This window comes from Theropithecus gelada, chromosome 5, assembly GCF_003255815.1.
Source record: "Theropithecus gelada isolate Dixy chromosome 5, Tgel_1.0, whole genome shotgun sequence".
NCBI classification, from domain to species: Eukaryota; Metazoa; Chordata; class Mammalia; order Primates; family Cercopithecidae; genus Theropithecus; species Theropithecus gelada.
Window position 1 is genome coordinate 179,481,341 of NC_037672.1, and position 22,249 is coordinate 179,503,589.

Consider the following 22,249-nt stretch of genomic DNA (forward strand, 5'->3'; position numbering starts at 1 on the left):
TCTTTCATGTCAGCTTCTTCATCTGGTCCATCAGTTGTTGAACATATTACGTCACCTCCGCCCCATCCCATCTTCATGACAGTCAGAGAAGGTTGCTCAGTGCTACTTTCATCCAGGCCATTTTGTGGCCAAATGCTAAGCACACTACCAGCTCTATCCAATGCTCACTGGTACAAGGACCCAAAATCATATTTTAAACTTGCTCCTTGATAGCTCCTTATTTAAAATTTTCTGGGCCGGGTGCGGTGGCTCAAGCCTGTAATCCCAGCACTTTGGGAGGCCGAGACGGGTGGATCACGAGGTCAGGAGATCGAGACCATCCTGGCTAACACGGTGAAACCCCATCTCTACTAAAATATACAAAAAACTAGCTGGGCAAGGTGGCGGCGCCTGTAGTCCCAGCTACTCGGGAGGCTGAGGCAGGAGAATGGCGGGAACCCGGGAGGCGGAGCTTGCAGTGAGTCGAGATTGTGCCACTGCTCTCCAGCCCGGGCGACAGAGCGAAACTTCGTCTCAAAAAAAAAAAAATTTTCTGGGAATATTCTATCACTATAGCTATTAAGGCATGGAGAAGAAATAAATGCTTTATTGTAGCTACAGAAATGGTTTTCTTTTTCTAACCCAATCATTTGCCATCTCTGAAAAAAATTCCCAGGCCAGGTGTGATGGCTCATGCCTTGAGTCCCAGCACTTTGGGAGGTCAAGTGGGAGGATCAGTTAAGCCTGGTAGTTTGAGACCAGCCTGGACAACATAGTGAGACCCCATCCCTGCAAAAATAAAATATTAAAAAAATTAGCCAAGCCTGGCAGTGTACACCTGTAGTCCCAGCTACTTGGGAGGCTCAGGTGGAAAGGATCCTGTGGGCCCAGGAGGTGGAGGGTGCAGTGATCTATGATCATACTACTGAGCTCCAGCCTGGGCAACACAGCGAGACCCTGTCTCAAAAAATAAAATATTCCCTTCTCATCTCTGATCAGAATAGAAAAAGACCGACTGTGACTCATGTTCAGAACTTCTCCAATCCAAACCCAGCTTTTCCTCATTTTATGAAAATATGAGCCGCCTTCAGTTGTACAATGTTCACAGTAAACACACGGTTTTAGGAACTTGAAGAATATCCATCTGTAGAACCCAGACTCTTAACTCCAATACAGATCTTGCTAAAGCTTTGGAGTGGAAAGCAAGGAGTGCACACCCTGCCTCTGCAACTCTCCCTGGGGAAGGGAATGCTTCCATGACCCCAAGGCCGGGTGAGCCTGTTGGTTCTGACATTCATTGGTTAGTCACCTGATGGAGGTGTTCCACTCCAGAGGTGGCAAGCGTGTGGGACATTTGTTAACACTCCCAGCTCCAATACTTACAACAGACATCAATAATAGATCACTGCTTCTCGGCCTTTTGGCTAAGATCAAGTGTAGTGTCTGTTCTTACCAGTTTAATAATGGATCATGGCGGTGTTTCCTACTGAGTGCAAAGAGAGTCTTGGGAACTTTCTTAACACAGCAGTCACTTTCAATTGCCAACCTTGTTTTAAAAAAGAAGCACCAGCACTCCCTGAAATCATTCTCTGTTTTTCTTACTCTATTCTTATGCTATGCATCCCCTCTTCCCACCCTTCCCCATCCCCTACCATGGCAACTAGACTCTTATTTTTATGATTGCTTTATGATACTTTCTACAGAACCTGTCATTTACTTTTACCAAATGGAAAACAGAGATGATGTGGTTTTTTTCTGTCTTACTTGGCAGTTCAGCAGTAACTTAACTAAGTGAGCAGTAAGTAGCCTTTTTAAGGTAAGATCGAATTTTAAAGTCTGTCCCAGATATCATTCTAATGTGTCCAGTGACACTGCAGAAAATTTAACTTTCCCCGGAACTGTGTATTATTCTGGGACGTGTGCATGTGTGCATGCTTGTGTGCATGCTGCTAGATGTTACAGTCAAGTAAAATGTCAGCACAGTAATTATAGACCGAAAAAGTTCACTTCAAAGAATTAATTCTGTTCGAAGGAAAATTCACAATTCGGAAACTCACAAATTTGAAACCAAAGCATTTTTTGTTCGTTCCTTTCCATTAAAAGTTGGGTGGAGTAGTTACCGCTCTAAGATGAAGTCTGTAATCGCATCAGAAGCCCTCTGGGTAGGAAAGAGTGTGTTGTTGGAGTTTTCCAGCCCATCTTTATGGGATTTCAGAACTCTTTAAGCGCTTAGCTTCTGGTGTTTTTGGGATTAGGAATGTGCGTTCTTGTAGAGAATTGGAAGGCAAATGTTAGGCTTGTCAGCATCTGAGGACCACAGAGGCAGTCCGCCCATTGTTCGAGTCACGCTTCCAAGACCCAGCACTTTTCACTGAGGAGCCTGCTTTTGAAGTGTTTTCTTTGCTTAATTTTCTCCACCTTTGAGATCCTTTCAGAAGTATTTTCTTTCAAAATATCATGCATTCTTCTTTAGAAGAATTGGTCTTTCTAATAAGACAAAGAAACATAGGATACTTGTAATCTGTCAAGTATGGCTAAAAACATTAGGGCACTGAGGACAGATAGAATGAGGGTTGTGGAAGAAGTTTTGCAGTCTCATTATAAATCAACTTTTTTTCTCTTTTTAATTTAGTCTGATTATAGAGACCTATATCTAGGCAAGAATATAAGAAATTTTGGGTTCATTTAGAAATTGCAATGGGTTTTTTCGTACGCAATGGAAAATCAAAATGGAAATCCTTCTTTGACATTACAATTATGTATTGGAGTCTTGTGTATGAAAGTAATTGAAGGTCTAATAAAAATTCTGCTCAAAACCAATGTCTGTTATTTTATGGAGTTACTTTTTAAAAATTAACCAAGATGACCATAAAATTATGTGGAAATTTTATGTTTAAAAAAAGTCAGCATAAAATGTTAACATGGGTTTGAGAACAGAAAATAGCAATTCCTAAAATAGTTCTTGTAGTCATATGTATGTATGTAAGTTGATTTATAAATTTAAATACAAGATTTAAGAATTAGAGCATCCTTTCATTCACAAAATAAATGAAAAGTAGCTATTCTTACAGACCTATTTGTTGAGATGTAATCCACAGAATAATTACATATATTGGTTCACTGTGCGTCTCTCTGTTTATTAAGACTTAACACTAGGGTCACAGTTCCTGAAGTCACTCCTGTTGTTTTTCTCAACTGCTCTAATAAATCTTGTGTCCTTTCTCTCAGGTGGTAGCATCCTTTGCCAGATGTTAATTTCAACATCTGGTGGACTCATCCTTAATTTGGTTCTGTGAAACCTTATTCTGCCTTTCATTGTTAGCCTCTGAAGCTTGCTTAAAATATTTCTTTTTGGGTTTTCTGGGTGTTCATCACTAGAGACAAGTTATTAATGCTTCCAACACCAGGGATTTGTGGAGGATCTTCTATCACTGTGAATCTGTGCTCCCTTAAAGTGAACTATTTGAGGTTAAAATAGAAGATGTCTATTTTTTTAACCTCAATAGTTAATATAGTGTTTAACACAGAGTAGTCACCAAACGTTTGTTGAATGAAAACACGTCCTGAGGCACTGAGATTGGGAAGGAAAGATGTTATTTTCAACTTCTACCAGAGGGGTTAAGCAGTGCTTCAGGGAGTAAGCCAACTGGGAGATGATTTAGTTTCTGTTACAAAAAAATCCTTGGCTGGGCACAGTGGCTCACGCCTGTAATCCCAGCACATGGGGAGGCTGAGATGGGTGGATCACTTAGGGTCAGGAGTTTGAGACCAGCCTGGTCAACACAGTGAAACCCCATCTCTACTAAAAATACAAAAATTAGCTGGGCATGGTGGTGCGTGCCTATAAATCCTAGCTACTCAGGAGACTGAGGCAGGAGGATCGCTTGAACCCGGGAGGTAGACATTGCAGTGAGCTGAGATCACGCCACTGACTCCAGCCTGGGCAACAGAGTGAGACTCCATCTAAAAAAAAAAAAAAGAAAGAAACCTTATATGTATAATTGTCCCTTCATTGTCCATAGTAACACGAAGATGATGAAGTTGTCCCTTTTTCACAGAGCTCTCAGCTAAAGTTTTCTCACTCTGATTTTTAGGTCCATACCTAGTGTTCAGTCCATGTTAATAAACATTTTTCATAGAAATATAACAGCAGCGGTGATAGGATAACTATATAAACTATGTGAAGAAATAAATACATGGTTAATTACGTGAATTTGCATGAAGAAATAACTTTTCAAACTGCGATGATTAGAAAAGTCCTGAATACAGTGCAATGAATCTGTTATAAATTGTACAAAAGAAAGGGTTAATAATATAGGAATAAAATTAAAATTATAAATATAATTTCATAAGATGCAACCAAGCCATCATTACTATTTTATCTGACTTAACATGACCTGCTGTTCATTATGCAGACCAGTGGAATTTGATACTTGTGTAGTAGTATTCTAAAGTTGCATCTTTTACTGTATTTAAAGTTAAATGGGCCATGCACAGTAGCTCACACCTGTAATCCCTGCACTTCAAGAGGCCAGGCTGGGAAGATCGCTTGAGACCAGGAGTTTGAGACCACCCTTGGCAGCATAGTGAGATCCCCATCTCTACAAAAATTAATTAGCCAGGCCTGGTGGTGCATGCCTGTAAGTCCTAGCTACTCAGGAGGCTGAGGCAGGAGGATTTTTTGAGCCTGGGAGGTTGAGGCTGCAGTGAGCTGTGATTGCATCATGACACCACTGCACTCCAGCCTGGGTGACAGAGCAAGACCCTGTCTCAGAAAAAAAAAAAAAAAAAAAAAAGCTACATGATAGTAACATTTGGAAATGACAGGACTGTTTATCAGCTTCGGGTCTGGCAGCAACTTTTCTAGAGTTAGCTTTTTTCTCTTTTCTCGTGCCATGACTTAAAAATAATAACGTGCTGGGCATGGTGCCTCATTCTTGTAATCCCAGCACTTTGGGAGGCTGAGGCACTTGTGGCCAGGAGTTCGAGACTAGCTTGGGCAACGTAACAGATGCGCTCCCCGCCACCATCTCTACAAAAGAAAAAAAGTTAACCCTTGATTTGCTTTCTAGTAGTGGGTGAGTTTGGAGTTCCAGTGATTGTTAACCCATTAATTCTTCATTTATTGAAGATATCCTTATGTTTCACATGCTGCAAAGATGTACAAGACTTTGTTTCCTACTCTCCAGGATCTTTCAGACTAACTGTGTGATATTTAAACTATTGTATTTTGCATTAGTTGAACCTTTATCCGAGTTCAGTTTTGCTGTACCATTGTGAAACTTGAAGAGTGTTCTGAGAGCTACCAAGCTAATTAAAGGATTAGAAAATGAGACTCGTGAAAAGAACTCAATAAGAATTGAATTATTTAACAGAAAGGAGAGAAAGCTAACGGGAGACACATTAATCATTTTTGAAGATGTAATGGATGATGACCATCTAGTTCTAGCGTTGGCCAAAGATGGGAAAGGAAAAAGTGGATTAAACTATAGAATGAGATATTAAAGTTAAACTTGAGAGTCTAAGAATACAGGAGTTATTTTAATATGGGTCTTCTTAATGAATGTAATCTTGACATTTTTAAAGGGTATTTTTAAATTACATAAAGTATTTTTTGTTTCTCCAAGTTAAATTGCAACTGAATTTAGAGATTAACAGAAAAAAGAGTGTTCAAGTTTCTCTGTCATCTTTCAGAAAATTATAGAGCTTGACTAGGGAGAAAGCAAACACTTGGTTCCAGGACATGCGTGATACTGAATCAGTAAAAAGCAAATGGTCACAGCAAGGGCAGCCCTCTTGTAAGTACATCCGAATTTCTTTTATGATCTTAAATAGTTGTTTTGTTTTGCTTTTTTTAGACAGGGTCTCACTGTGTTGCCCAGGCCATAGTGTAAGAGCTGTTCACAGATGTGATCATGCATACTCCAGCCTTGAGCATCTGGGCTGAAGGCTTCCTCTTGCCTCAGCCTCCAGAGTAGCTGGGACTACAGGCAGGAGCCACCACACCCTGCTGTGCTTCTATAATCTTCATAAATCATTTAGAAAATTGACACTCATTTACTAGAGATAAACTTAAGAGCATGATTAAAGTTGATTTTAGGGAGTTTCTTATTCCTTTGCTCGGTTGCGTATTGCTGTCTACTAAGAGTGAATGCCTCCTCTCGTTTAGATTTGAAAGGCATTCTTGCCGTTAGCGTTCACAGCACTTTGTCAGACCACAACAGCTTGATAACTTGGGTTACTATCTAAACCTCCAAAGAAAATGGAGAGTTAGAGTCCATCTGCGTTGTGATTTAACTTTTCAAAGCCTCTGATTTTTAAGCCCTTTCACTTCAGGTGCCAAATTTTCTCAAAGCACAAGACCCCTTAACTCAATCTGTTCTCTCTGCCAAATGAACAATTTTATGTCCGTTCCCTTACTATACAGCCACTGAAATCTAGTATTCAGTAATATACTTAGGAAGGTATCTCATTTTTTTTCTTCATGAAAACCTTCTGTGCTGTGTTACTTGTGGCCAATCTCAGACACAAGTGTATGTACATACATAGAACCTGACAAAAATTTATTCCTTAGCTAAAAAGGGATGATAATTTCTTCTCCTTATGCTTAGAAACATTTTAAGTATAACAAAGGCTTTCTAATGACCAGCCGAGTTTTATCTCCTCTTCATCCTTCATCGGATCAATCTTTTCTTTCGTATTTTTATTTCTCAGTTGCAGTGCCAAAGCTCTATTTGTACTGTTCTTCTAATATAGGAAAAATGCATGCTTGCTCGGTTTAACTATTCCAACTTCTGCCGAGTGATAATTAACTGACCTCAGCCCATCTGACCACTGACTTGCCAAAATCAGGTTTTATAGTGTGATTGAACAATTAGTTGAACTGTATTATCCTTGTAATTCATATTTTACCAAAAATTACAGTTTTCTACATGATAGTAATGAAAATGCATCAGGAAAAGAGGGAAATGAAACTTTTATTGGGTGCCTACTTTGAGCAAGCCTGTGTGCCAGGCAACTCGTGTGTGTGTATTCATATGTGTGTGTGTGTGCGTGTGAGTGTGTGTGTGTGATATTTAATTTAATGTTCATAGTCTTGAGGCTTTGTTATCATTAACCTTGTTTTACAGATGAAGAGTATGTAGCATGGGGAGGTTAAATAACTTGCCCAAGATTTTAGGATTACTAAGTGGCAGTTCAAATGCTCATTTACTTAAAAGCCATAGAGAAAAAAAATAATCGAAAGAAATCTGAAACAAAGCCCATGTCATCATAATCAAGAGGACTTGGAAGAGAGGGGCAGTGGCTAATTTGTCTTTTTGTAGCTTTGATTTTCTGTTTCTACTTCTGTCCCTGTCCTTTTAAGCTTTTTTTTTTCCTTTCGCATGATGTACGTTTCTCTAAAGCCAGAGTAGTGAGCAGCTTGAAAGGTTAAGGAAAAGAGGGGCTAGGGAGGTGGAACTATTGTGGTCTCTTTATTTTTCATGCCTCAAGCATACGATGTAGTAATATTCCTCGTCTTCCAAAAAAAGAAATCAGTGAACGTGGTTCCTTACTTAGCTCACATTAATGGCCATGTGAGTGCATGCTGAAAATGTACAGTGAGGAAAGTAAGGACATAATTAACATAACAAACCATTCTAATAGAATTAGTGTCTGACTGAAGGAGACAAGCAATTCCAAATCATTCTGTATTGTTCAGTACTTTTTTTTAACATGAGGTATAAATTTAACTGTGTGTTGCAACCAGTGACAAACTATCATAGAGGTTTGGGTTTTTTAAAATCAAGAAATATTGTTTGAATCTTGCTCCTCCATTAACTGTAATACTATGTAAGTCTCACTTAAAATATTATGCTTATATGGTAGACATTATGTTGTATAAGTCTGAAAAAAAAAATAGTTGCCTAGAAGTAGCAGTGGATGCTTTAAGAATTTTTTTCAATATATTTAAACAAAAAGATTATTTGTATGGTTTGGGGCCTACACAGTGATTTGGGGCCTAAAATACATTTAAAACTACAACATTAGAAATGAAATTTTGGCCTGGTTCAGACAGGTGCTCGGTAAGTGAGCACTGAATGAATGTGCTAGTAACTAAACAGTCTTACAAATAAATACCATGGCAAGGAGGACTCAGTACATCAAGAAAACCAAATGCACATATTAACTTAAATGCATTTATATGGGTTTTAAATTGTTGCTCTTCAAAATGCAATAATGTATTTATTGATCTTGATTTTATGGTTTGTAAAATATGCTTTTTAAAATTTCCTGAAAATTAAAAATTTAAGTCATTAATCCACCATTAATCAGCTCAAGGTGACCAATTTCCAAGTGTCTCCCCTTCCCACTCCCCTGTAGCCAGCACTTTGTTGAATTCATTTGAGAATTCAACAAACTCTCTGGAATTATTTTTATTTTTCTACAAACACTTAAGAGTTTCTCTAAAAGAATAACTTCCCAAGTCCTAATGCTTAATGCAGAAAGTAACAGTAGTAGTTTATTTTTGTTTAGTCTGTTTTTCTGACCAAATATACCACCAACTTGAGTCTCATTGTCCCTAGCCCATTAGGAACAACAGAAGCTTTACCCCACTTCCCAGCTGTTTTCTTAGGAATGTAGAAATCTGGCTAGAAGGCACAGCAACCTCCCACCTTCCTAGTAGACCAAGGATTCCTATTGTCAGATGCAGTGGGCATGAAAGCAGCAATTTTACAGCACAAAAACTCCAATAACATTGACTTCGGTTGGCTGAGATTGAAATGCACACAGGCACTGCTCAGTCTTGGTTGCTTAAGCACCAGCTTCCCTTGGCTTTTTGCCACTTTGTGCATTTCAGAGACAAGTCCTTTCAGGAGAAGGCATTTTGCTTGTAACTTGCAGTGGAGTAAACAGACCATTCAGGCATAGTTGATTGCATTACAAACTCAACTATGCAAACTATCCCAAAATTGAATACAACAAAGTAATTAGTGAAATCATTTGGTCATGAGAATTCACAAGGAGGAATTGTCCTATTTTAAAAATAAAATTTTTCTTTTCTAAAGAATTATTTAAAACTTTATATTTAAAGAATGGTAACTCAGCTCTTAATTATAAGTTTTACTTACATAGTGAAGCTTAAGGTGACCAGTGTACAAGTGTCTTCCCCTCCCCACTCCCCTGTAGCCAGCACTTTGTTGAATTCATTTGGGAAATCGTAAGAGAGCACCCACGTTACATTATAAAGTAAACACTGAAATGACGATGACCCACTCCTACGTAGACTGAAGTGCTGGCATATCAACCCCATGTTACTATATAAAGAATAGGCAGAGAAAAGCATGCAAAAACATCTCAATAGCCTGACTCAGGCTGAACTGGGTAAAATATGCATACACATTGTGGATTCCCTAGAAGACAGGCAAGGGAAGGCAAGAGGGATGTACATTAGGTTACCCTAGAGGCGGTATTCATCTAATCAAGAGTTCATTCATTCCTGCAGCCAGTTTTTAAAATCATACATCTAATGTGTACTAAAAACCAGTTGCTAAATATGGTTACCAGACATTTTCTTCTACAAGATTGTCCCAGGTTCTGTGTTTGTTTTTTTGTGGGGCTTTTTTCGGAGAACTTTAAAACAAAATTGTAAAATCTCATGTAAAATCAAAATTAAATGACTTTTTCTACTCAGCATTGTATCTATTATCTGTTTATAAACCAATCCTGTTCATACTGGTCAGAGCAAACTGCAGATTTCAAAAGGATATTATCGAAAGTGTACAAAATGGTTAGCGCATTTGTTAACTGGGACCCTGTTTATTGTTCCTGTCCAACTCAAATCTCTCGTGTGTGTGAACTAAGTACTCGGAACTTCATTAAAATCGTTATTGTCTGTAAGTAAATTGTGATGTACTTGAATTTCTGCAGTTGTGTTTATTTTTCACATTTTGTTCAATAAACCAGGGCTCAGCTCTTAACATTTTCAAATACTTGTTTTGTTTTAAAAAAGGACAGGGCCCTTATTTGAGCTAACAGATGAGCCCTCATTTCTAAGGAGCCCTAAGCAAGACCCTATCATTCCATGTGCTAATGGTCTTTTTTATTGCTGAATTTGGCTCTTGCTCTGTTGGTTGAATCTACATATAGTCCCTAACCAGTGATGCTTAAAGAGAAGCCAGGGAGTACAACATTTTGGAGTTGAAGTTCGAACCACGCAGTCTCCCTTTCTGCATCCCACAGATTCTCATCTGTGCTCTCTCCCTAGCCTCCAGCTGCTGCACTGTCACCAGCCCAGCTGAGATTCAGAACCACTTCTGGTGTGATTCTGTACCTCAGGTACCCTTTATGTGCCTCAGAAACCCTTTTCCCTAGATGTCTCTACCATTCATACATGTTTACACTGATTTCCTTCTGAGTAAATATATAGAACTATCAAAATGTCTAACCTGCCCGTTGCTCAGTTGCAGTCCTAGTTTACTTCCTGCTTGATCTGATTGATTTCGTTTCTTTGGAGTATTAGAAAGAGAGAGAACTTGCAGAGAGGCTTAGTAGGCTTTACCCGATACCTTCTGCTTTCATCTACGGCTGCGAACCGATTTCCCTTCCCTTGAATGCATGAAGGAAGAGTTTAAATGGCATCTGAGGTAATGGTGAGTTTCTGGGTTACTTTGCAGTAGTTGCCCTCGGTGGAGTGCACAAGAGGAAAGAATGGGAATGGCCCTGCCCTGCCGGTGCATGCCTGTAGCGAAAACGCCTCCGAAAACAAGTGATGCACTCCTAATGATGTGTGCTTTTGGTTCTTTGAATGTGCACAGCATCTCCATCAGGTTTTTACAGCTGGACTCTAGCTGTGATTGCTACTGGGATGAGATGCACAACATGGGGTGTTGAAGCTAAGTACTTGTAGTGTTTTAGTGGCCAAAAATATATGGCATGGTAGGAGCATCAGACTTCATGAAATTCACACTTGTATATCTTCATGTTCCTCACCCATTTCTGACATGCCGCTGATTTGCCAGCAGGCTTACTCTAGATGAAGGGGATAAAAATGGCAAAGCTGAAAGATGTTGTTTCTTAAAAGATACTGTATATCAGTTGAGTAAGAGGAAGTAGATCGGGGATGTAAACGCATAAAAAGGCCTCTGTAGTCATTCTTCAGTGAAGACAATTGGTAGTAATCTCATCATTGCAACTAAACAAAAAAGATAACAGTTTTAATCTTATTATAGCACAAAATGGCATGCATTAAAGTATTTCTTATGTAAACAATAATTCCATATTTCTGTAGCATCAGCTCTCAGATCCCTTGTCCTGATTTGTCATTAGATATAAATCAGTTTTTATGCTTCTTCCAGGGAAGTCTTAAAGCCTAATGTTTCCTTGTTGGAGATGTTATAATTCCAAAGAGGGTAAAATTGATAGTTACACTAGAGAAAAGTATCATATCCAAAATTATGATGTAAAAGAATAATCCAGATACCCATGCTGATCCACCCTTATGGTTATTTAAGATATCATCAATGAGGCTTAGAATTTGATGCAGTTCTGTTGGCATCATAATTTTCCAGGGTGTCAGCTGTGACCGCTGAGTTTCCAACCCAGTTAAATTGTTCTTTCGCATTATTCTTTGCATTTTCTATTTTGTTCTTTCTTTCTTTTTTCTGTATTCCTCGGGATTTTTTTTTTTTTTTTTTTTTTGAAAATCAATCCCCCTTGTGTCCATCCAGCCAAAATATTTTATAGTGCTTACGTTAACTTACATTTTAAAAGCAGTGTATGTTGTAGATATTAATTAATCCTGAGAACAATACAATGCTCAGGAGAGAATTATTTGAATTAAATTTGTCAGAAGTGGTATAATGCAAAGATTGCCCTAAAACTGCTGAAAGGAGTAATTTTCCTTGTTTCCATAGAAATGAGGAGTTCCTTATTCTTTGGTCCTTAGTCAGATCATACTACTTTTGTTTAATTACAATGAAATAGTAACCACTAATCAAAAGATTATTTGTTCTATTTAGAATTCAAACTTTTGTTCTCCTGAACATATTCACCTGCCTTTCTAAGATTACTTTCTAATGGCAAACCAGAAAATGGCAACATGATCTCCTGATTTGAGAAGAAAAATACTTACCTTATGCAAGTACCCTGTAATAAACTTTGAGATTTTCTATTGATTTTTTTAATGCCCAAGGTTTGTTGTATTCTTTTTATAACGCTTTTTCATTCCACGGTCATTTTAAGCTTTATTTCATTCACAGTTTCTTTACACCTCATGCATTTATTGAAATTTAATTTGAGAAATGGAGAATTAAGAATCCTTATACGTTCTATTGAGAGTAACTAGCCCTGTGGTTAATGGGTACAAATGAATAGAATGAATAAGATCTAGTATTTGATTGCAAAACATAGTGACTGTAGTCAATAATAATTTAATTGTATGCTTTAAAATAATTGAGTATAATTGGATTGTTTATAACACAAAGAATAAATGCTTCAGATGATGGATAACCCATATACCCTGATGTGATTATTACGCATTGTATCCCTGTATCAAAATATCTCAGGTTCCCCACAAATATACAGACCTATTATGTACCCATGACAATTAAAAATTTTAAAAAAACTTTTTTTTTTTAAAAAGAGTATCCCCACAACAGTACATCACACACACACACAGACACACACACACACACACACACACACACACACACACCTGAATCCTGGCAACATTGCAGTACACAGGAATATATTACTTGAATTGAAACTGCAAAAGTAGTTTAATGCAAACACACACTCCCACATAAATACACTTTTATTTATTAAAAGACAAGAAACTAAAAAACTGAAGTATGAAGGCCAATTAGAATAATAATGTGTGTTTTACAATTTTTTCTCAAATTTCCTCTTTAACATTAACTCAAGAGTAGATTCCATTCCCAAAGTGATTCAGCCATTTAATATTTCAAAACTTTCATTATTCCCTAGAGCTCAGTGCCCCCTCTGCTGCTTCTCCTACAAACAGTGATTTCCCAGTAATGCCAGCAGAAGCAACAGAGTGAAGCGAAGTTTTCAAGAGAGGCAAAGGCGCAGTTTCCCTTTTCTTTCCTACTGGTTAATGCCATCAGTGGGTGGTCATGCCTGCTCTGTTCTTGAACAAAGGACTTCCTTCTCAGGAGCAGCAGGAATAAAACCGACAAGTATCACATCTGTGTCATGCTGTTTCTCCAATTCCCATGGGATAGTACCACAACTACAGCAGCAGTTCTGATGGTGCCACAGGGAAACAAGGCAGTAGGGCATCCTCCTCAGTGAACAGATCCTGCTTGAATGAAAGAGAAGGGGAAAAGAAAATACTAAATAACAATATAACGAACAGTGGAGAAGTAAATGGGCAAAGATACAACTCCTCAGAGAAGACAAATGTTTTGGAGATAGTCTCTCTACTTGGTGTAAGGTCTAAGTGTTGACATATGTCCATATTTTAGAAGTAGTATAGGATAGAGTACATCCGTTCCTCTCCATTCTTGGGCAGAGAACTGGTCCTGTGTGAAGAATGCATGGTTTAATTTGAGGAACATTTCCAATGGGTCTTAAATTCTGGCCTTTGCTGTTACTGTCTACAAATGGGAAGAAAAGTGATAGGCAAATTCCAAAGCCAAAGAGGATTTAATAGTTATAATTAATAACTGAAAAAAAAGACAAACTAAGATAGACTCAAAACATTGATGGCAATTTATAAAATTGGATTGGATGATGTTTGTAGAGTTCTGTAAATTTATTAAAAATTGTATTTGTGAATTCAAAATTTAAAATTATAGTATGTAAATATGTAGATAAAAATGATTTTAAAAATTAGCTGATAATACCTCTTTACAATTTTTTTTTTTTTTTTTTGAGACGGAGTCTCGCTCTGTAGCCCAGGCTGGAGTGCAGTGGCCGGATCTCAGCTCACTGCAAGCTCCGCCTCCCGGGTTCACGCCATTCTCCTGCCTCAGCCTCCCGAGTAGCTGGGACTACAGGCGCCCGCCACCTCGCCCGGCTAGTTTTTTGTATTTCTTAGTAGAGACGGGGTTTCACTGTGTTAGCCAGGATGGTCTCGATCTCCTGACCTCGTGATCCACCCATCTCGGCCTCCCAAAGTGCTGGGATTACAGGCTTGAGCCACCGCGCCCGGCCTTTACAATTTTTAAAATCCCTCCAAATATATAATAGCATAGGAAAATGCTCACGTTAGTGATACATGGAAGATAGCAAAGCAGAACTATGCAGTACAATCTTGATTCTGATGATATTTGTATATTAAAAAAATAGGAAAGAAATTTTCTCTGGGTAATGGATTATGGATAGTTTTAGTTTTTCTCTTTTCCCAGTTTTTTTAGATTTCTGTAGTTTTGTTTTTTCAGAATGTTTGCACTGAACGTATAATATTTTATGATGAAAACATAAAAAAATTTTAATGGGAAGACGTTTTGTCAGTACCTGTCAGAATTGTTTATGTGGATAAACAATTTCAGTTTTTCATTTCTCTGAATGGATCCTATAGAATTCTGTAGAATAGTTATATAAGGGATTATTTAAGTATTACATGGATATTAAAAGCAACCTAAATGACCATCAAAAGGGAATTCCTGCTGTGTCATAATACTATTCAGTTGTTATAAAAGAATGAACCTTAACAAATATATGTTATGTTGGTGAAAAAGTAATTGCTGTTTTTGCCATTACTTTTAATGGCAAAAACTTTTGCACCAACCTATTTAAGACATATTGTACGTATATGTATATAAACAATACTGTGTATATCCAGATAGATAGACAGATAGATAGATACACACCCTAACTTGAAAAAAAAATCTATGTTCTATTGTAGAGTAGATAAAAAAGCAATTTGTCAAACTTAATATAAAGATTGCGTTTTCAAAAAAATGTATGTGACTGTAAGATTGTCTAGCCAACCTTAGGCTGTATGAGAAACATAAACATCTCTTCTTTTAAGTGAACTAAGTTTTAATTTTGAGCCACTATTCCAACCAATGGTAGAAACTCATTAAGTAGACACAGTCAAATCAGAGTTTCTTATTAACTTCCTTATCCCATCCTAGGAATAGGATTATGAAAGTGTCACAGTACGGTGAGTGCTGTGTGCTGAATTGTGTCCTCTCAAATTTATATGTTGAAGTCCTAACCACATTTTTTTTTAGGACTTCCGCCCTCCAGAACAGTGAGAAATAGTTCTGTTGTTCCAGCCACTGTTGCCTTAGGCATCCACACTAATCACAAGACCCTTTCGGAACTCTGTTCTTCTCTTAGTCATTTCCATGCGATTTTTGACTCAAGAAAATGTATGGCTGCCCCACCATGACACCCTGGGCACAGTGGGGGTTGGGGCTGGAGCAGCCTGCCACTTTGAGGCTATCTCAGTTTTATCTGCCTGAACACCCTGCACAGCCACCTTTACTCCTATCCTGTGCTACTTTCCCCTCCCGGAAAAGGGGCAAGATCTTGCCACACTGATTCATGTTTTATTTCTGTTGTTATATCCAACTTTGTGGGGGGTGCAACATGGAGCAGAACTTCTCAGCACATCAACACCATGCCTAATTCTCTTCTGCTCCAATCATGCAATCATAGTCAGGTACTGTGGGGGTGAAGGGGCCAGGTGCTGGAAAAGTGACCTCTGAGTACTCAGAAATCCTTCGCCAACCTCATTGTTTCTAGCATTAAGTCCAAGATTTGAAATTTAAACATCAATAATTTATTCTTTACTTTTGCTTTAACAACTTTTTTTTCCTAAGGCACCATGTACTCACATAGTATGGAGAAAGATACAGGAGAAAATGCAGTGGTGGTGATGGTAGGAAACCTTGATTAATATTTCAAACTGTTACTCTGGTACACTGGGTTAAGTTAGGCTTAGAGCCGGGCGTGGTGGCTCACACCCGTAGTCCCAGCACTTCGGGAGGCTGAGGTGGGCAGATCACCTGGGGTCAGGAGTTCAAGACCGGCCTGGCCAACACGTTGTGCATATGTAGAGATAAAACCCTGTCTCTATAAAAATACAAAAATTACCCAGTCTTGGTGGTGTGTGCCTGTAATCCCAGCTACGCGGGAGGTTGAGGAGGCAAGAGAATCACTAGAAACCTGGAAGGTGGAGGTTGCAGTGAGCTGAGATCACGCCACTGCACTCCAGCCTTGGTGACAGAGCAAGACTCCATCTCAAAAAAAAAAAAGAATTTAGACTTAGAGAGAGGAAGGGGGAACTTTCACTTTTTACTTGATATAATTCTATATTATTAAATAATTATCCCTTTAAATAAAAAGTTAATCATTTTTATAAGCTTCATATCGATTGATCCTTATAACAATACTGTGAAGTAGCAGGGGCAGTTACTATTATCTCAATTTTAACAGATGAATAAATGAGGTCATTCCTACAAATTATAAATATCTTTTGATCTGGAACAAGTATGATAAAGTGAGAGGCAAACATGTAATGAGCACTTTCAGTGAGTAAGGAATGCACTGGGAAAAAAACTGTTACAAATATCCTAATAATGCCTAACATTTCTCAAACCCTTATTGATTAGAAACCATTTTCAAAGTTCTAGTTTTTATTGATTATTCCTTTGAAATAGTTTGTGTCCATTCTTTTCTTCCCAAAGGCATCTCTTCCGTGCAGGTCTTCATGGTTCATGTTTCAGCTACCACCAGATTCTTCGCTCCTGCCCATCCTTCCTGCCCCAGTATGTTCTTCGCCTCACTTGATTTTACTAAAAACCATTGCTTGGATCATGTCATCATAAAGACCTTAGGTTGGAAAGAGCCTCAAATGCAGCCTCTCGCCTGGCTTGGGAATCCTTTCAAGAGGATCCCTGGCATAAGATTTTCCTGCCTTTTTGAACCATTGGATAGGGATTTGCTGCTTTCTGAGGCAGCTTGTTCTATTTTTAGCTGAAAGTATCAGAAAGTTCCTTCTTTCTGCTCTACTGCATGCTTCCCTTTAGCTTCCACACAAAATGAATCCAGTCTTTCTTTTAAGTGAGAACCTTTCCTTAATAAAAAAAAAAAAAAAAAAAATTGTATTAAAAATAGCGACGTGGTCTCACTATGTTGCCCACGCTGGTCTTGAACTCCTGGGCTCAAACAGTCCTCTCACCTTGCCCTCCCAAAGTGCTGGGATTATAGGCTCTCACCACTATACCTGGGCAGTGACAACCTTTCAACAAACATAAGAATATATGTTTTTACACCTCAATTATTCTCTTCACCACACTGAACATTCCCAATTCCTTTCTTGGTGTTTTTTTGTTTGTTTGTTTGGTTTGGTTTGGTTTGGTCCAATATCCCTGAGCCCACCACTGTTCTTGGCACATGGTAAATATTGAATGTGTATTTGTTTCCTGAGTTAATGAATGGCTAAACTGCCCTATTGTTACAGCATCGCTTTGGTTCCAGTTTTATAATCTGTAAAGAAAGGCATCAATACATGCCTCCTCCATCTGGTAGGTGATCCGCAGTAGCTCCTGCAATCATCTAACATCTGTTTCTCTCTTCTTTTAGCTTCACAGAAATGTCAGATATTTCTATGGCAGTATAATTTTTAAATATACAAGTTTATTCCCCCTCCCAGCTTTTCTATCTGTTGTTTCTGAACAGCTCATTACATTACAGTATAAATATCTAGAATGATGAGATGCAGTCTTACTTCTCTCCGGTTGTTGAAACAGTTCCCATTTGGTTTTTACCCAGTGTGTGAAAAGTTCTGTTTTCATTAGTATCCATACATTATTTGGCCATCACCAGAGTGAGGCAATACGCCTTTATTAATAAGTTCAGTCATAGTTAGTAAAGACACTATGCTGCACAATTTACAAAGTACACATCTTAATGGAACAGGGTGAATGATGAGAGCGATGCCTGGTGAATCACAGTCTTGGTTACCACCCATTTTTGCTGATTTTTCCTACCTCCTAGACTGACTTCTGACATCTAAGGTAATAGAACCAAAGAAGTGAGAAAGTAATAGATCAGTTTGTTCTTCTCTGATAATAGGTGTGTTGGCTATAAAGATTGAAGATACAGTTACATTATATGTGAATTTTAGTCATATCTACACCCATTTACTACAAATAAGCAAGAATTTTTTATTGTCAAATTTATTATTGTGGTTCAGAAGCAGCTATTTCAAGTCCTCCCGAAGATATAATGTAGTGTTGCCACTACGTTGATTATTCAACCTTAGAATTTTTGAAAGTATAAAGCCAAATATCTCCGGAAATGACCTTAATTATTGAAATTAGCGTCCTCATACCAATTATCGTTTACCAGTATGTTTTCAAATTTTCTATCTTAAATCAGTGTCTATTTTTATAGTACCCTTTTAAGTATCCAGATTTCTCTTTATTAAGTGAAATACACAGAAAACACGTTTCTTGCTTGCATACTTAACAGGATTAGACATCTGTAGCATTATGCTTTAAAGAAAATTTTTCTTGACATTGTTTAAGAAGGAGGAGAGAAAACAGTGGGATTTCCACATCTGTTAAATAATCATTAGCATGTAGGATTGAGTTCTGTCTTCTTTTTCAACCTAAAACCAGCTGTTGAAGTAAACTGGAAGGACCCCTTCATTATTGCATATTTCCATAGCTTGCCGAGGATTCAGTTACCTAGATCCACCACTCTGATCAAAGGGAACTGATTTACTTTGTCACCATTGTTATTGAAAGCATTCCTTATTTGATTGTTTTGCTTCTAAAATGTTCTATAAAAGGTCAGACAGGGTGTCTTTCTCTGATTTCATCGTGCCTCTGAGAATCACCTCTGCTACCAATTATGTGCTACTTGGACGGCTGCTAAGACATTGCAGGGCTTCTTTTCCTTGGCCTTCGTACAGGTTTGCTTTTGTCACCAATATCGCTTAGTTGAAGGTGTCTTAATGTCCATATGACATTTGGCATCAGTGAAAAGCAAATTCAGAAAAATGAACCTATTTCCTCTTGTTCGTGACGTGATTTGGTACCATTGCCAAAGAGACGGTTGCCGTGAGTTGTACATCTGTATCAAAGGCTTTAATTTATTTTGAGGGTTTCCTTATTACCGTTGGCTTCATGACTGTTTTTGTAAACGTGGAATAAAGTCTTAACCTGGCATAACACACAGCCTAGGGACTAAACAAAACTAAACGAATGCCTGCAACTTTGGCCCTTCCACAGGAAACAGCATAACAATGATTGAATATGAAAATCAAATTTTGACTGCTTCCAAATAGATCACAATACTGCCTTATGCTAGTGCTGTGTTTATGGTTTCTGTCTTCCAGACCATCACGCACTGTGTCAACTTGGCAAACAGCAGCTATCCATGAGCTCTTGCATGTGGCAGAATGGGTGCTCTGCCTTTATATTGAGGCCACCAATGGAATGTCAATATGAATTTACAAAGATGCACACCTGTTTGGAATATGCTCTCACGCCTCCACAATTAATAAGTTTTTAATCTAAAGCTGTTTTCACAAGTAGTAGATGTCAGAGTTTCTTTTAAATCTCTTCATAGCAGATGCACAGCAGTGTTTACCAGTCCACTGTTCTTTTCTATAGTATTTCACTATTTTCAAGGTGAAATTTATTGGCATGTGGAGTGACATATATCCAAATTTGTTGGTATATAAAGAAGGCCATATTCTTTACTATAATGAAGCTTTTTCTCCTAAAGATAATTAAAGTAATGAAGCATGTGTTAACTATGTACTGCAAAGGATATGGGAAATGGGAAATGGAAAAAAAGAAAAACAACTTCTAAATAGAGAGGTAAATAAAAGAGACACAATCTTTGCACTGGAAATCGAAACGTAGATCGTGGAGTGCAGAATGGAGTTTGCTTTTTAAGATTTGTTTACCTTTTTTGTGATGGGATAACATGCAAGATTTTTAGTCCATTGTCTCTATTGTCAAAGTATGTTCAGAATTCAACAATTTCTTGTCCTCTTTACTGCCAACACACTAGTCTTAGTCACCATTGTCTCTCACATGGATTTTTGCAGAGGTTTCCTGTCTGGTCTTTCTGCTGTCACCCTTGACACCCTCCCTCCCATACCACGCCCACCGCGCCTGTTCTCAACATAGTGGCCAGAGAAAATCTTTAAAAATGTTATAGTATGTCACTGGGTCTTCAAAACTTTCCACTAGCTCCCCATCTCTCAGAGTGAGAGGCAGTCTTTATAATGGCCTTCCAGATTCTACATGACCTGGCTCCTGTTACCTCTGAATCTCCTCTCCTACTTCCTCCTATTTCTGGAATATACCTGGCATGGTGTTAATGAGGCCTTTGCACTGGTTGGTCCCTTACCAGGAATGCTCTTCAGCCAGACTTCTTCCTGCTTAACTCTCTCATCTCTTCCATTCAGTCTCTGATCAGTGTTCCTGCTTACAATTACAGCTCATCCCTGCCACACAAAATCAGGAGATTTCCCACCCTACTCTATTATTTTTTCTAAAACACTTACTTTCAATTTACCATATAATTTAATTTATAATTATATTATTAATTGTCTCCCCCCGATAGAGCATAATCAAAAAAAAAAAAAAAACAGAGATAGGCTCTGTTTTGTTCATAGAGGACTCAAATGCCTAGAACAGTGCCTGGCACATACATAGTAATAAGTGCTTCAAAAGTATTTCTTCATAGAATGAATTGAATCAAAACTGGTAAAGTGGGAAAGTTGGTATTAAGGGGAAGATATGAATTCAGTATTGTCCTTCTGAATTTTAGAAGTAAGCGATAGAACTTTGGAAAGAGAATAATAGAACTATAGTTGCAGTTACGGGAGTCATGTGCACCTAATTCATCAGCAAATCCTGCCAGTCCTACCTCCAGACTGCCTTCAAGCTGTACTGCTTTTCACCTCTCCCACAGTCACAGTCATATGAGCCAGGGTTGTCTATCACCTGGCTTATTACAGAAGCATTCCGCAACTAGTCACCTTGGATCTGCACTGAACCCTCAGCACATTTTGAGCTCAACACAGGGAGTTGGAAGGCAAGGATCCAGGGAAGGTGAACATCAAAAGCTGCAGAAGAGGGAATAATTAGTAAAGAGGTATCTGAAAGAAGGTTGGAGAAACAGAATGAGAAAGAGCAAGGCTGCCTTTTCTTTTGAATTAATGGGGAGTGGCTTTAGAAGGTTAAGAAGGTATGAGTAAGTTTATCCCATTAGAATGGCTAAAATCACAGAGACTAACAACGTCAAATATCAGGAAGGATGTAGAGTAATTGGAGCTTTCATATGTTGCTGATAAGGATTTGGTATGGTACAAATGCTTTGGATAATTGTTTGACAGTTGTCTATAAAGTTAAACACTTACTTATGACCCAGTAATTGTACTCTTCAGTATTTATCGAAATATATAAAAACACAGGTGAAAAACTGTTCATAGCACCCTTATTCAGAATTACCTAAAACAGGAAATGACTCTAATGTCCATCAGTAGGAGAAGGGATTGTGATATATTCGTTCGATGGAATAATATTAAACAATAAAAAAGAACAAAGCACTGCTATACGCAGAAAAATGAATGCATCTCAAAAACACTAGGTTAAGCAAAAGCAGCCAGGCACAAAAGAGTACATACTGTATGGTTCCAGTTATGTGAATACAGAAAATTGAAGAACACACAGAAAACATTTGTATGGTGACAGACGTCAGAGAGCGGTTTCCTGGAGTAGTGGGGAGGAAGAAAGAAATTGTCTGGAAGTGGGTAGAAGAGAACTTTCTGGGTAAAGAAGGTGTGTGCTATGTTGTTTTGGGTGGCTGTTAGCCAGGCATGCACAGTTGTCAAATTTGTCAAACTGAACCCTTGAGATTGGTGTACTGTACTGTGTGTGAATTACCCCTCAATTAAAACACGTAATCAAAATCTATGGGCATATATTGGGAAATTCTGAGATAAACGAGAAGGAAAATGTGATATCTTAAATGCAGTGGCTCAAGTCTTCTTAGAAAAGTAGGGTATCGGCCGGACGCAGTGGCTTACGCCTATGATCCCAGCACTTTGGGAGGCCAAGGCAGGCAGATCACTTGAGGTTAGGAGTTCGACACCAGTCTGGCCAACATGGTGAAACCCCGTCTCTACTAAAAATACAAAAATTAGCCAGGCGTGGTGGCGTATGCCTATAATCCCAGCTACTCAGGAGGCTGAGGCAGGAGAGTGGCTTGAACCCAGGAGGCAGAGGTTGCAGCAAGCCAAGATTGCACCACTGCACTCCAGCCTGGGTGACGGAGCAAAACT

At 38.4% G+C, this 22,249-nt stretch overlaps 1 protein-coding gene and 1 pseudogene across 1 annotated transcript in view; both read left to right on the forward strand.

Moving 5' to 3' along the window:
- TENM3 (teneurin transmembrane protein 3) overlaps positions 1 to 22,249 on the forward strand; it is a 657,776-nt gene that overhangs the window by 401,337 nt on the left and 234,190 nt on the right. The window lies entirely within an intron of this gene.
- Positions 1,384 to 1,586, forward strand: LOC112625658 (annotated as a pseudogene).